Source organism: Canis lupus, chromosome 22 (assembly GCF_011100685.1).
Source record: "Canis lupus familiaris isolate Mischka breed German Shepherd chromosome 22, alternate assembly UU_Cfam_GSD_1.0, whole genome shotgun sequence".
Classification (NCBI taxonomy): Eukaryota; Metazoa; Chordata; class Mammalia; order Carnivora; family Canidae; genus Canis; species Canis lupus.
The window spans coordinates 30,076,213-30,089,298 of record NC_049243.1 but is presented as its reverse complement, the minus strand read 5'-3'; the positions used below and the strand labels follow the sequence as shown (position 1 = coordinate 30,089,298).

Sequence of the window (13,086 nt, the reverse complement as noted above, 5' to 3'; positions counted from 1 at the left end):
AAGCACTTCTCTGAGGCAGATGATGTAAGAAGCTCTTTTTGAGAAAACACTGGCCAATCATAGTATTTGTTAAGAGGAGAAAGAGAAATGTGTGTATGTGTACATAACACACACACACACACACACACACACACACATATACATATATTGTTTCCCTTAGCATCTTCTTTACTCCCATCCTATAAATGTGGGAATGGTATAGGCTTCCCTTTTGGACTTCTCTCTTAGTCTATAGGTGATTTATTCCAAGATCAGGGTTTTAAACCTCATGTATGTGCTGATGACCCCCAAGTTTGTGTCTACAGTCCGGACCTCAATGGTGAACTCTGGACATGGTTATTTGATTTTCTACTTGTAATCTCCATTTGAGTTTATGACAAATAGTTCAAACTTGACATGACCAAAGCCAAATTCTTTTATCTCCAAATCTCTTTCTCCAGTAGTTACTACTCTAATTAGTGGCATCTCTGTCCTACATTCACGGTTCTGGCCAGAAGTCTTGGTGTCATTATTATTTCTTCTCACCTCCAAACTACCATTATATTCCCTAAGCTCTGGCTTCTAAGTATTTCCAGAATCATAACTGTCTCATATTCCCATGGCTACTCTCTAAACTAACTCACCGTGCTTCCCATCGAGATTGTTACAATAACTTACCAGCCAATCTCTCTCCTATCCTCCTGTTCCACTTGCGATCTAGTCTCTACAGGGTAAATCCTATAGACTGAATCTTTGTCATACATTGAAAAAGTCATACATTGAAATCTGAGCCCCAACATAATGGTATTAGGAAGTGGGGTATTTGGGAGGTGATTAGTTCATAAGGGCAAAGCCCACATGAATGGGATTAGTATCCTTAGAAAAAAGTCACCAGGGGAAGAGAGCTTCCTTCCTCACCTCTGCCCTGTGAGGGCATGATGAGGACACAGCTGCTTATGCACCAGGAAGTGGACCCTCACTGCCAGACACTGATCTGCCGATGTCTGGGTATTTGACTTCCCAGCCTCCAGAGCTGTGAGAGACAAATTTCTGTTTATTTGTAAGCCACCCAGTCTGTGGTATTTTTGTTACTGCAGCCATAATGGATGGACAAAACAAGAGAATCTTTTAAAATACAAGTTAAACCACATTAGTTCTCCATTCAAATCTCCCATATCACTCAGAGCCTAACTGAAGACTCCCCACCTTTCTTTTCCTTGCTGGATCTCTCTGGACATACTAGTTCCCTTATTGTCTACTTAATATGAGAAGCAGTTGTCCATATGGGGAACTTTGCACTTGATCTTTGTTCTGCATGATTTAGTCCTCTTCCCTTTATATCTCTGGTTAAATGCCACTTTAATAGAAGAGAACTTTTCTGACCCCTATCACTTTCTAGGCCCCTTATCCTATTTTTGGTGATAGGTAATCATCATTTGACATATTAATTATTTTCTTGCCTTTCTCTCTTCAAAACAATCTCCATGAAAGTGGGAAATTCATCAGCATTACCCATTGCCATATCCTCAGCAACTAGAACTGTTTATCTCAGAATTGAAACTCAGTGTTTCAATTAGTAAGTAGGTGCATACATGATACTATAGTATAAAATTTCTGTTCAGCAAATAGTATAGTATCATTAATTCACTTATTGAAATATACTATCGGAGGGACCCACCTCACTCCAATATCAAGGGTGACATATACAGATTGAACAAATATTAAGGTAAATGAATAGCTAACAGTTCATTTTTGAGCATTCAGTTAATAATACTAAGTGTAACTACTAAATATTAGCCACGGTTTACACAGAGTTTTCCACTTAACCATCAGATCCTCACTACTATATAGACAAGTATGATTAACACCCCTTTTTATAGATGAGGAAATGTTGCCAGAGGGTTAACGTTTCTTGCCCTTGCTCAAACAGAAATTATGGGACAGGGTAATAGTAGGTGAGATTTATTGTGCTTTCAAGAAGTGCCTGGCTCTGCATAAGTGCGTTTCAGGCATCAGGTCAATGAATCTCGTAAGAGCCCTCTAAGTAACCTACTATCCCCGTGTTGTGGATGGAAACAGAAACTTAGGTTAAGTTATAGAGTTAGAGAAGTTAGGATTCAAAAGTCTGTTGCTTAAATATGTACTTGTCACCTGTGATTCTATTGTTTCCCACAGGCCTTGAGTACTCTCTGCTCTGCTGTCTAGCATTTTTACTATCACTACTGAGGTCAGCTTCTGGTAGACTCAACTGTATTCTGCTGGACACATTCAGAATGCAAACTTGAGTAGGATATGAAGCTATTCCACTCCAAGGGTTAAAAAAATGATGCCACATTGTCAAGTATTCTTAAGTAAAATATTAAGAATACTAAGTCATTCAGCATTTAAGGTTATTGCCTAAACAGATTTTTCTAGTAGGTATAAAGGTCAAGGCTCCATGAAACAGTAATATATTCAAACATTTTATGCAGCAGAATATTTGTTGCTGTGAATATAATTAAAATTAACCTCTTACCTTTGGCATTCAATTTTTTTTCAAATATATATTTGGAAGCAGCATTGAACAGTTTAGTCTTACTTTGAATGATTCCATCAGCTCTTGAACAATTTGTAGGATCTGTGAACTGAACTATTCTGAAATCATGCCATAATATCATTTTTTGAATTTGGGATGCATTTGTTCTTTTGCAGTGACGAAAAGTTAGGTAGGAGGATTGGACTTGCTGTACTACACTAATGAGATTTTCTGGACTGCAATTACTCCCAAGCAGAGTTTTATTATTTTTTCCAAAGGTGATAAATTACTAAACATATGCTGTGTGACTTGAGTTGTTTGGTGAAGAGGGTGAGATTGATGAGCCCAGATGGGCCTTTGCAATGAAGACAGAAAATCAAGATGGTTCAAATTTTAATTATGCTCTGTTAATAAGATATATGTAGAGAAGAGGTAGATATGAGAAATATCTAAAGTTCTAAATTTCTCATAAATCATTCATTCATTCCCCAGTATGTGTTGGGTGTTTATGTGTGCTAGGCCGTGTGATATATGGGAAATTAGGGATCATCCAGTGATGATTACAGTCACAGCCCTCAAGAAACTTACACTCTAATGGCTTTCTAAACATTGATGCTTGTCTCTGTGAATTTCAATAAATTCTATACCACATGGGGTAGTACAGGGTAAGTGATGGCAAAAAACAATGTTGACCTTGGCGTGTTTTATTCTGTACTGGGCATTTGTACTTGCACCAGTAGGAAGGTGTAGGGATCGATACCTTCTTACAAGAGATTTTCTGTGAGCTCTCAATTCTGTTTCTCCTTCAATATAGCTGAAATAGTTAAATGCTCAGTTAAATTACAGGTTAAAGTGACTTCCAGTCTTTTATAGATCATTTTCCAGCTATATCACCTTAACCAATGACCATAACCACTGATAAAGATCAGAGTAAATAAATATATAGAGATCCTAAGTCCTTGAAGAAACACTATACTGAAAACTCAGGAGGCTGGTGTGGAGAGTATAATTTAACTATACTAATATTAGCTTTTATTAAATCTGAGTTTATTACCCTGATTCCTAAAACTTGTCTTTCTGAAAATACAGTTTGGTGTCAATTTTACCTTTAAAACAACCATGCAAGTAACCAATCTGTTTTGTTTTTAATTAATACAGGATAATTAATTTGGCTAGTCAGCAATGCATAATGTTGCTTTTAAATTTGTGGTTTGTGAAATTCCATTTAAAATTTTTTAAAAATGGGGTGCGCCTGGCTGGCTTGGTAGATAGAGCATATAACTCTGAATCTCAGGGTTGTGAGTTCAAGCCCCACAGTGGGTGTGGAGCCTATTTAAAAACAAACAAAATTTAAAAATGTAGAATTGTCTCTACTGGTGTGGTCAGCTCCATGATGACCATATCATAAGGTAAATATGCTACAAGATGCTGGGTAGGAAATATATGAGTCGCAAACCCTAAATATGACTTTTAGCTTTTAGGGCCCCAAAGTATTTTTCATATGTCTGCTCCTGAATTTAAAAATAATGAAATAACATCTCTCTTGATTCGAAGAAAGTCTCGATCCAGTGACATCTTGGACCATGGAACAAATGGCTTGATTTCCTGATGCTTGGAATCTGATTAAAGCAATTATTTGATCTAATCACTTGTTTGTATGTATCTAAGATATTCAAACTGAAAGATGCCATGATCTTGGGTGACAGTCAAGACACCCTTAGAGGTCCCCACTAGTCTGGCATGACAGAGACTATGCACTCAAAAGGAGCCCTTTACAATTTTTTCCAAACATATAACTAGTAAATATTTATTATATTACTAAGCCATTGTTACTAGATGCTGTATATGCCTGCAGCTGTAATCAGTAATTATTACATACAACATTCACTAATCCCCAAAGGAGAATCAGACTTTTGATCAGTTTCTTTATTTGCCTTCATTAGACATCCTTATGGGAGGTTTCTCTTAGTAATGCAAAGGTACTTCTTCCAAGTGACAGGTTTTTAAGAAAGAAAGCAAGAGAATATTTTCGTGCTGATACTGGAAACATTTAAAATTTAATATATTTTGAATGTCATGATTCAGTTAGAAATATCCAGGGGATATAAATAGGTCAGTAGCACAATGGTGATATTTATATTCACTAAGAAGTTTAAAAAAACATCTCCAGTTTGTTAAAAAGTACGAAGAGGAAGGCAAAGAAAGCCAAAGTACCTGCATGGTGTTCCGAGTAACCAGGCAAACATTATTTCAGCCTCCTTTGTCTCATTTTTCTTTTCACTTCTCTGGATCTCTTAGCAACCATCATTTTCATGCCAGAAGCAAAGATAAAATATTCCAGTCTGAGGTATTTGGGGTAGGTTTTAGTTTGTTTTTCTTTAAATAAAGCCAGATTTATTCTGGTTGGAACAATGGGGGGAAAACAAGGTTATACAGCCTCTTTCCTGGATGGTAATGAAAACAATCTTCAAAATATAATTGGAAGCTTGGTGGTAAGAGTATAATCTTCTAGATATGCTTGGAACACAGGACTCCCCAGCCTCCCTAGACCTAATTACTGCTAAATTGGCAAAAGTAGCTAGAATTACTTTGGATAGTGCTTTGTCCTGTGATTCTGATGTGTTACAGATCAATGTAATTTTATTAGTTCTGAGTGTTTAGAGCTACACATATCCCAAGTTGTTTCTGAGCAACATAAGTAAAATTTCAAACACTGCATTATCAAAAACAGACAAGGATAGAGAGACATAGTGTTAAGGGAAAAACACTAATCCACATGACCTCTGAAGTCAGATGAACTGGCCTCTTAGTCCTGGTTTTGCCACCAACTAGCTATGCATCCCTGGGCAAGTTATTTAATGCACCTGTTTGTTCTTCAGGAGGATCACACTAATCATGACGAGACGACATCATGGAACTGTTGTGAGGGATATGTTTTTGTAAATTACATAAAGAAGATTAGCTTAACTCCTGATACTTAGCAGATGCTTAATATTTTTATTTTAATCTTATATTTTCTGCAACCACTACTGACTATACCTAAGCCCCATATTTACCTGAATAGTATTTGTAGTCACATCCTATTGCTCCACCAGAATATTAAACGTAGTTTGTCCTTGCTTTTTCCGTGACTCTTGTACTCCTGAAAGTTACAATAACAAATTCAAAGTCATATTCATCATATTTGTTCCTCCTTCTCTATTTCTACTAATTCCTAGTGCTATGTTTCTGCCATATTCTCCAGTCCCTAAAATCTTCCCCTAGCAGACCTTTCCCCTCCCTAGCTCCACCTAACAATCCAACCACTTGCTAGGGTTATGCAAGTCTCTATATTGCCATTCATCCTGTCTTCCCTGCACATCCTCACTGCTTACTGGTCACTTTTGTCATTTTGTCACCTACTGCTGGGATTATTCAACAACCACCTGCCTGTTTTCCTGGCCGTGCAGTAGGCATTTTCTCCCTCAAGTCTTCCATGGTTAACAGATCATCTTTCCTAGAGGAAAGTTCCGATTGTTTTGTTCACCTTCCCCAAAACCCTTCCACATCTTCCCACTGCCTGGTAGTAAAGCACATGCAAACCCCCTGCCTGGTACACCATACATCATTCACCCTACCTTCCTTTCTGGCTTTTATATTCCACTACAGAATACTTAAGATACTCAAACTTTATGTCAGACTATTCCATTCGAAGTTGAATCTGCATGCCTGTTTTTAATCTCCTGCCTTTGTGTCTTTGCTTAGGTTGTTCCTCTACCTAAAATGTTCTTCCTCCTAGTTCTATTCATCAAATCCTAAGTGCATGTATTCATATCATGCCATTCATGTGATCTTTTAAAACTTCTGTCCTAAAATCTATCATTTCATCTTCAGTGACCATAAATATATATCTCTATTATGATACTATCAATGATGATATTTAACACATCAGCACAATGCTACACCATGGTAGGTCAGCATTTATGTTACTTTATTTATAGAACATATCAGTTGTTCTGTGTTCCTTATTTGGTATGAATTGGTATTCTCAGTGATATTTCTAGTTCCCTAAAAAAACATTTTCTTCCTCTCCTCACATTATTGAAGTTTTATGAGGAGAGTTTATCCCATTACTTGGAGAGCTAGTTATAAATTACAGAAATTTGCAAAAGCAAAAGACACAGATTCTCAGCATTCATTCAACAAAATTTAAACACACACACACTTGTTCTAAGATTTGTCCAATGCTCATTGCTAGCTGCATAAGAAAGGTTCAAAGGAAACAGTCATACAAATACTAATTTATTTTAGCTGTGATGAATGCCAGTAATGAAACTGAGTATAATGAAGACACCATGGCAACAACAGTGCCAGAAGCCAGATTAGATCAGATAAAACTTGTTTTAGAAGAGGGAAAAAGATGATAAAGTTTTGAATGGAAAAGGGAAATGACCAAAGAGAGTAATATTTGCACAATAAAATATTTTGAAATGCCTGAAAAATACAGATGAGTGTAGGGTGTGATACAAAAAAAGGATTCAAGAATAACTATAAGATTTTACATCTATAGACAAATGAATAGATAAAATGTGGTATATACATAAAATGGAATATCATTCTTTTTTAAAAAGGAAAGAAATCCCATCTTACATTATAATATGAAGCTTGAGGATGTCATGCTACATGAAATAAGTCTCAGAAAGACAAATACTATCTGATTGCACTTATGTGAGGTATCTAAAGAAGTCAAAATCATAGAAACAAATAGTAAAATGGTGGCTTCCAGGGGTGGGGGACAGTGAAAAGACACACTGTTTGATGGGTCCAGAGTATCAGATTTGCAAGAGGAAAAGTTCAAAAGATATTTTTACAACAATGTAAATATACTTAATACTATTGATGCATACATTTAAACTACACATCTATACCATCTTATGGTTAAATGGTAAATTTTATGTGCTTTCTACTCTGATAAAAAAATACCAAAGTCCTTAGTTTGGCACATAAGGCTCAGTGCTACGTATGTGACATTCTTTCCTACTATTCTCTCCCTTGCATATTACATAACAAACACAGGTGGCATTTTTATTATCCTCCAAATACACTTAGTATTCCTGCCATCAGGGTTTTGCACCTAGTTGTTCTGCTCTTCCCAGCTTATTTGTATTAATTGTTCCCTACTTCAAGTTCTGGTCAAATGTTATCTCCTCACAGAGTCCTTTGCTGAAAACTGAGTATGAAATCTAAATCATTTTCTTTCCCCTTATCCTAGTTGATTATTCTTTGTGGTATTTACTACCACCCGACATAGATATTTAGTTGCTTATTTACTGTTTTCCTTATGAAAATGTAGGTGTCATTACAATAAGGTTTTTGTCTCTTTTCTTGTTTACTGTTTTACATCCAAATTTGGTAGCAGTTCTTGGTATATGATAGACATTTATTTAATACTAGCTAAATAAATCAATCAATGAAAGAGAAATCATTTTAACACCAAGAACAGAAGATAAGAATTGAGCCTTATGATTTGAGATGTTCTTCATTATTATGAATGTCCTGCATTCCATGTGTGCTCCTTTCTTATTCTACTGGAGTTTATAGACTGCTGTGAGACCCACCACCATCAAATGTGGTACCCACCTTGCTTTGCTAACAAAAATACCCTTAAAATAAGTTGCCAAAACTCAAGAATGGCCTGATATATAGGTAATGTATTATGTCCACTATAAGAAGTGATTTCAAATAAACCTATCCTCTGCCTCCCAATCTCTACTACCTCTTCCAAAAAAATACCCTAGAAAGGGACCAATCATTTAATTTTAAGTTTAAAAGCAGTATTTAACCTAAGGAAAGTTATTTTTTTAAGATTTTATTTATTTATTCATGAGAGACACAGAGAGAGAGAGAGAGAGAGAGAGAGAGAGAGGCAGAGACATAGGTGGAGGGAGAACCAGGCTCTGTGCAAGGAGACCGATGTGGGACTCAATCCTGGATCCCAAGATCACACCCTGAGCCAAAGGCAGGGGCTCAACCCCTGAGTCACCCAGGCATCCACTCAGGAAAGTTATTAACCTTAACTTATAGTCACAAGGAGTATAAGAGGAGACCATCTTTGAAAATAGGTTTTGAAGAAAATTATAAGACTTGAACTTTATACAGTTTTATAGGTTTATATATGATAATCAAGAGAGGTTATTTGGGAACAAAAGATAGGTTGGGTTTTATGTTACAGTTTCTAATAATTTCTCTTACACAGAAATTTACCTTCAGATCCTAATTTTATTCTAAATATTCTCCATGATTTAAAAGTTGATGTTAATATATGCATTATAATAATCTTTTAAATGCAAGAGTAGACATAATTCTAAACTGAATGATTTTGGATATATTTTGCAGGAATAAATGTTTGCTTTTGCTTTTGGACTCAAGTGGGTTCAATTCACTTTGCAAACCCCTTTCATGTTTCCAGTTCTTAGCTCCAGACATAATACCCTCCACAGATGGTGGATGTCATTTGATCCTGCCCCTTTCTAGCAAATTCACATATGTCAGCAAATGAGCCTAAAACAACTCCAGGTTTCAAATGCAAAACATTCGTAAATTGCACTGATTCATAATCAGGACAACATAATAAACTACAATCTAGTCATTCTCCGTGGGCCTTATTCAGCAGGAAAAAAAGCCATAGAATGGAAGCCAAGAGAGGATGTTGAGCTTGGCTCTTCCAGTACTAGGCTTTTGGAAATTCAATTACTTGTCTGTGAAAAGTACTGGAATGACAGGCTTGGAGAATAAAATCTCTCATCATTTCAGGACACCAAATAAAAGAACAGACTAGCCTAACCACAAAGGCCCACCAAGAAACTGAATTCTCAGGAGCTTCCATTCTCCACCTTGAATGAAGCACTTTCGTTGTCAATGAGTTATGTCTTCCACCAGTTCCCTGCCACCCCCAAACTCTGGCTGTCTTCTTTATTCACTTAATGAACTATCACTCATGATCTGAATTGTTATGATATAGGAGGGATTGTATGTAAGAGCAGAACATTTCTGTTACTGTAGTTATTTTTAAGACTATTTTTTCTTATAAATTGAGAGAAGTGAGGGAACTCAGCTGTAGAACTGAAAACCAGAAGTAGCATTTTAAAGGAGTTAATATAACTCAGGGTCTCAATAGGGGGTCTTGTTTTTTTTTTTTTTTTAAGTCTCTAATAGAAAAAGGACAGGAATAATGCAAAGATTAATATAAATAATTCTGTGACATTTATATGGAAATTATGTACATGTGAAGCATCAAATAAAATATTTGGGAAAAGTAAAGACTTTGATATTGCCTGTAGCCTTAATATGCTTGCCTTTTTGTATTTAAAGAAAAAATTCTGCTATTTCTGGAGAAAAAAATGAGTCAATCAGTTCTGCCATTTGTGCCCTTCCAAGTATTTAATTAGATAAGAACCAAGCTTTAAAAAAAAGCCAACTACCTGTCAAACATAGGTTTAATCTAATTTGAACCAGTATAGTTAGATGATCTCAGATTGATATTTCAAAAGCTAAAGAACTCAAAAAATTGTTGCAGTCATATATGGTCTACAAACAAAGATATGAAGCTGGGAGTGATGATCTTTATACCTAAGAGAATTTTGTGTAATTTTATAAACTCAAATTTCCAAATTTCAAATCTCAGGATTTTGCTTAGTGAAACTGTAAAAGATGGAGGCAGGCCTGTATTTTAGTACCATGTAACACTCTGTACTTCTGGGCTGTACTCTGTATAGTCTCTCAACTGCTAGATTATTTTTATTTTCCTCAAAGTAACAGCAGATATCTTGCAATTCTGAACATTTCCAACAAAAAACTTTTTTTTACATACTAAAAAAAGTTGCCCCTGAAAATTCTATCAATAGAAGGTTGGCATGTGAAGGACAAATGAAATGAATCTTTCCAATGTAAAAATACACATCTTTATTGCTTTCATTTTATTCCTTCCTATCCATACCACATAAAAGTACTTCTTTTTTATTTGAAATACATTCACAATTATTGAAGTTTAACAAAAATGTGTATATTACCTATGATATGGGTTTTCTAATCACTGCTTGAAAGAAAGAACTGCAGTGAAATAAATTATCTAAATAATGTCAGTTTAAGTAGATGAAATTGGGTAAATTTTGCTTTGTGAGATTCTAGTTATTTTATATTTTTGAGGATTTATTTTTGCCCAGTCTTATTCTAGAATGATTTGAGGCAGGTTAAAAAGATTCAGGTCATCTAGAAAGATACATTTTTATCAAAAGTGAGAGAAATATAATAAGGGAAAAATAAGAGCAGACAAATACAATGAACCCCAGAGTGATAGCCACAAATAATACAGACAGTAAAACCCTATAGGCAGTCATGGGAGATGGACCAGAATACTGATCTGTGTCCCACGTTTTCTAGCAGGTAACAGGAGCTGGAAAAGTTAAGAGCAAACTAGTTGATTAGGACAAAGCACAAATATTCCTTATAATAAGAAAAAAGAGAAATTACCATCTGTGTCCTTATAGATACTATGAGATTTGTTTAACAAACACCCCTCATATCATCCTTCAAATAAACACAGTTAGATGTATAATTGTAGAGTTTCCATATATCATACTTTTATGTGAGTAGATGACATTCAACAAAGCACAATTTAGTAAAAACCATTTCACCCAAGGGACTATATATTACAGTCCACAGAGAGTTCTCTCTGAGAGAACTTGCTTAACTCAGAGATAGATTTTATTGCAAAGGGGATGCACAGGCAATAAGTATGCTTTTCATGGCACCTTTTTTTTACAACTTTACATATTTTATATCTAAGTCTTTCATCTCATTCTAGGCTATAAGCTTCATGACTATACAAACAACACTGTATAGCTAGGTTCTAGCAAAGTATCTTACCACACAGTAAGCATGCAAACATTTGCTCAATGTTGAATAAATGCTTGATTTTCAGGAATTTCTACAAATATTGTTCCTCTTGAGCATTTCAGGATTTTCTCTCTGTCAAGCACCTGGAGGGCAGGCAATGTATGCGATAGATCCTTGTGGAGATATATAATTAAAGCAATCAGTTGGACTCACTTGAGCTCCTTTCTAATCAAGCTAGTAATTGTAGGTATAGTGCCTGAAATTAGATAATGCTGGACTTATACAGCAACAAATTATCATCTTTCATTAAAATTGTGTACTACTAAGCCAACTTAATCACACTGGGGAATTCTGGGAGCAGGTGAAAAAGATGGATCTCAGAGTTATCCTGCTCAACGGGAGAGGCAACTAGGGTTTTATACACCAACTACCATCTGTCACTAGTTGAGGGCTATCCCCAGAGGGATGTTGTTAGTTCCTTGGAATTTCTGGTTTGTCCTATTTGAGGGCAGGGCAGGATCTGGGGACCAGAGAAACTTCTCTGAATTGTTAAGGCCCATAGCCATAGGGGCACTATAGTATCTGCTACAAAAACCATGTTTAAGGAGACATAGTATATTTTTTTAAAAAGAAAGGTTAGGTGGAATTTGACAACCTTATCAAATAATATTCTACTGTTAGGCTTTTTCTGAGCATCAGAAAGAAACCTGAAGAAAAAGAAACAACTACATATTTAATTTATCATTAATTAATTAATTCTCTGTTGTCCTCATCCCTAAATTTGAAGTACAGATTCACATTTGGTGAGCCTGAAACCTGCCAGCAGAAGGCTTTTCTATCACCTGAATGGTAGTGATTTTACTCATTTGTCATTTAATTTCTTTATTATTTTTATTTGTATTATATCTTTACTCTCTCCTATTAGAATTTTTCAGTGATTTACTTTGGCAACTCTAGCTGGAAACAAGCTATACAACTTGAACTTTGAAGCACAATATGTGTTTTCTTCTGGCCTAAAAGTCTTAATCAATTAAAGTCAGAGTAATAGTTACCAAGCAGCTTGGAAAAGCAAGGACATCTAGTCTTCCAGTTAATGGTCAGAGAAGTCACATATGAAAAACAAGTATGTTTCATGGGCAAGCAGTCTTTCCTAGGAGTGAGTCAACAAAAGTAAGGTCAGCTTATCTGCATATACAATTAGTAAAACTTGAGTACAGAATATTAATGGTGAAAGCCAACTCAGTAACATGAAAAATAAATGAAACCTAAGGAAAAACATAAGGGAAATTAAGGAATTTTTACAAAGCTCTTTCTAAATTAAGCATGTTAGATATACATACTAATCCTGGTTATAGTGGGTGTAGTAGAAGAAAGCTGGTTAGCTCTCAGAGGCTACAAGATGACACATGGAAACGTAATTGTATCAATTAAGATTATGTTTGGCTACAACAGCCATAAATATGGAGGCTCAAGGGAAATAAGAGATTGTTATTTTTCTTTCTCATTTAAAAGAGATCCAGAGGTGAGAAGGATAGGTCTGTTGCAGAAGTTCCATGTTGTTATCAAGAATCCTGATGCCCATTTTTACCATTTCAGCATTCTACTGTATGTCTGCTATTCCCGATATTCTCATGCTTCAGAGTAACTGCTGGAGCTCCAGCCATCATTTTGAAGCAGGCTAGAATCTCCCTCCTAAATAGTCGAAATCCATAAACAGT

At 35.6% G+C, this 13,086-nt stretch overlaps 1 long non-coding RNA gene across 1 annotated transcript; it reads right to left on the bottom strand.

Annotated features, from left to right (window-relative positions):
* Positions 1-4,530: 4,530 nt before the first annotated feature.
* LOC111091636 lies at positions 4,531-12,520 on the bottom strand. Its single transcript, XR_005376035.1, has 4 exons — positions 12,421-12,520; positions 11,399-11,541; positions 5,551-5,636; positions 4,531-4,893 (listed from the first exon to the last, which is right to left on the bottom strand). It is a non-coding gene; the product is annotated as an uncharacterized LOC111091636 (long non-coding RNA).
* Between the last annotated feature and the right edge of the window lie 566 nt (positions 12,521-13,086).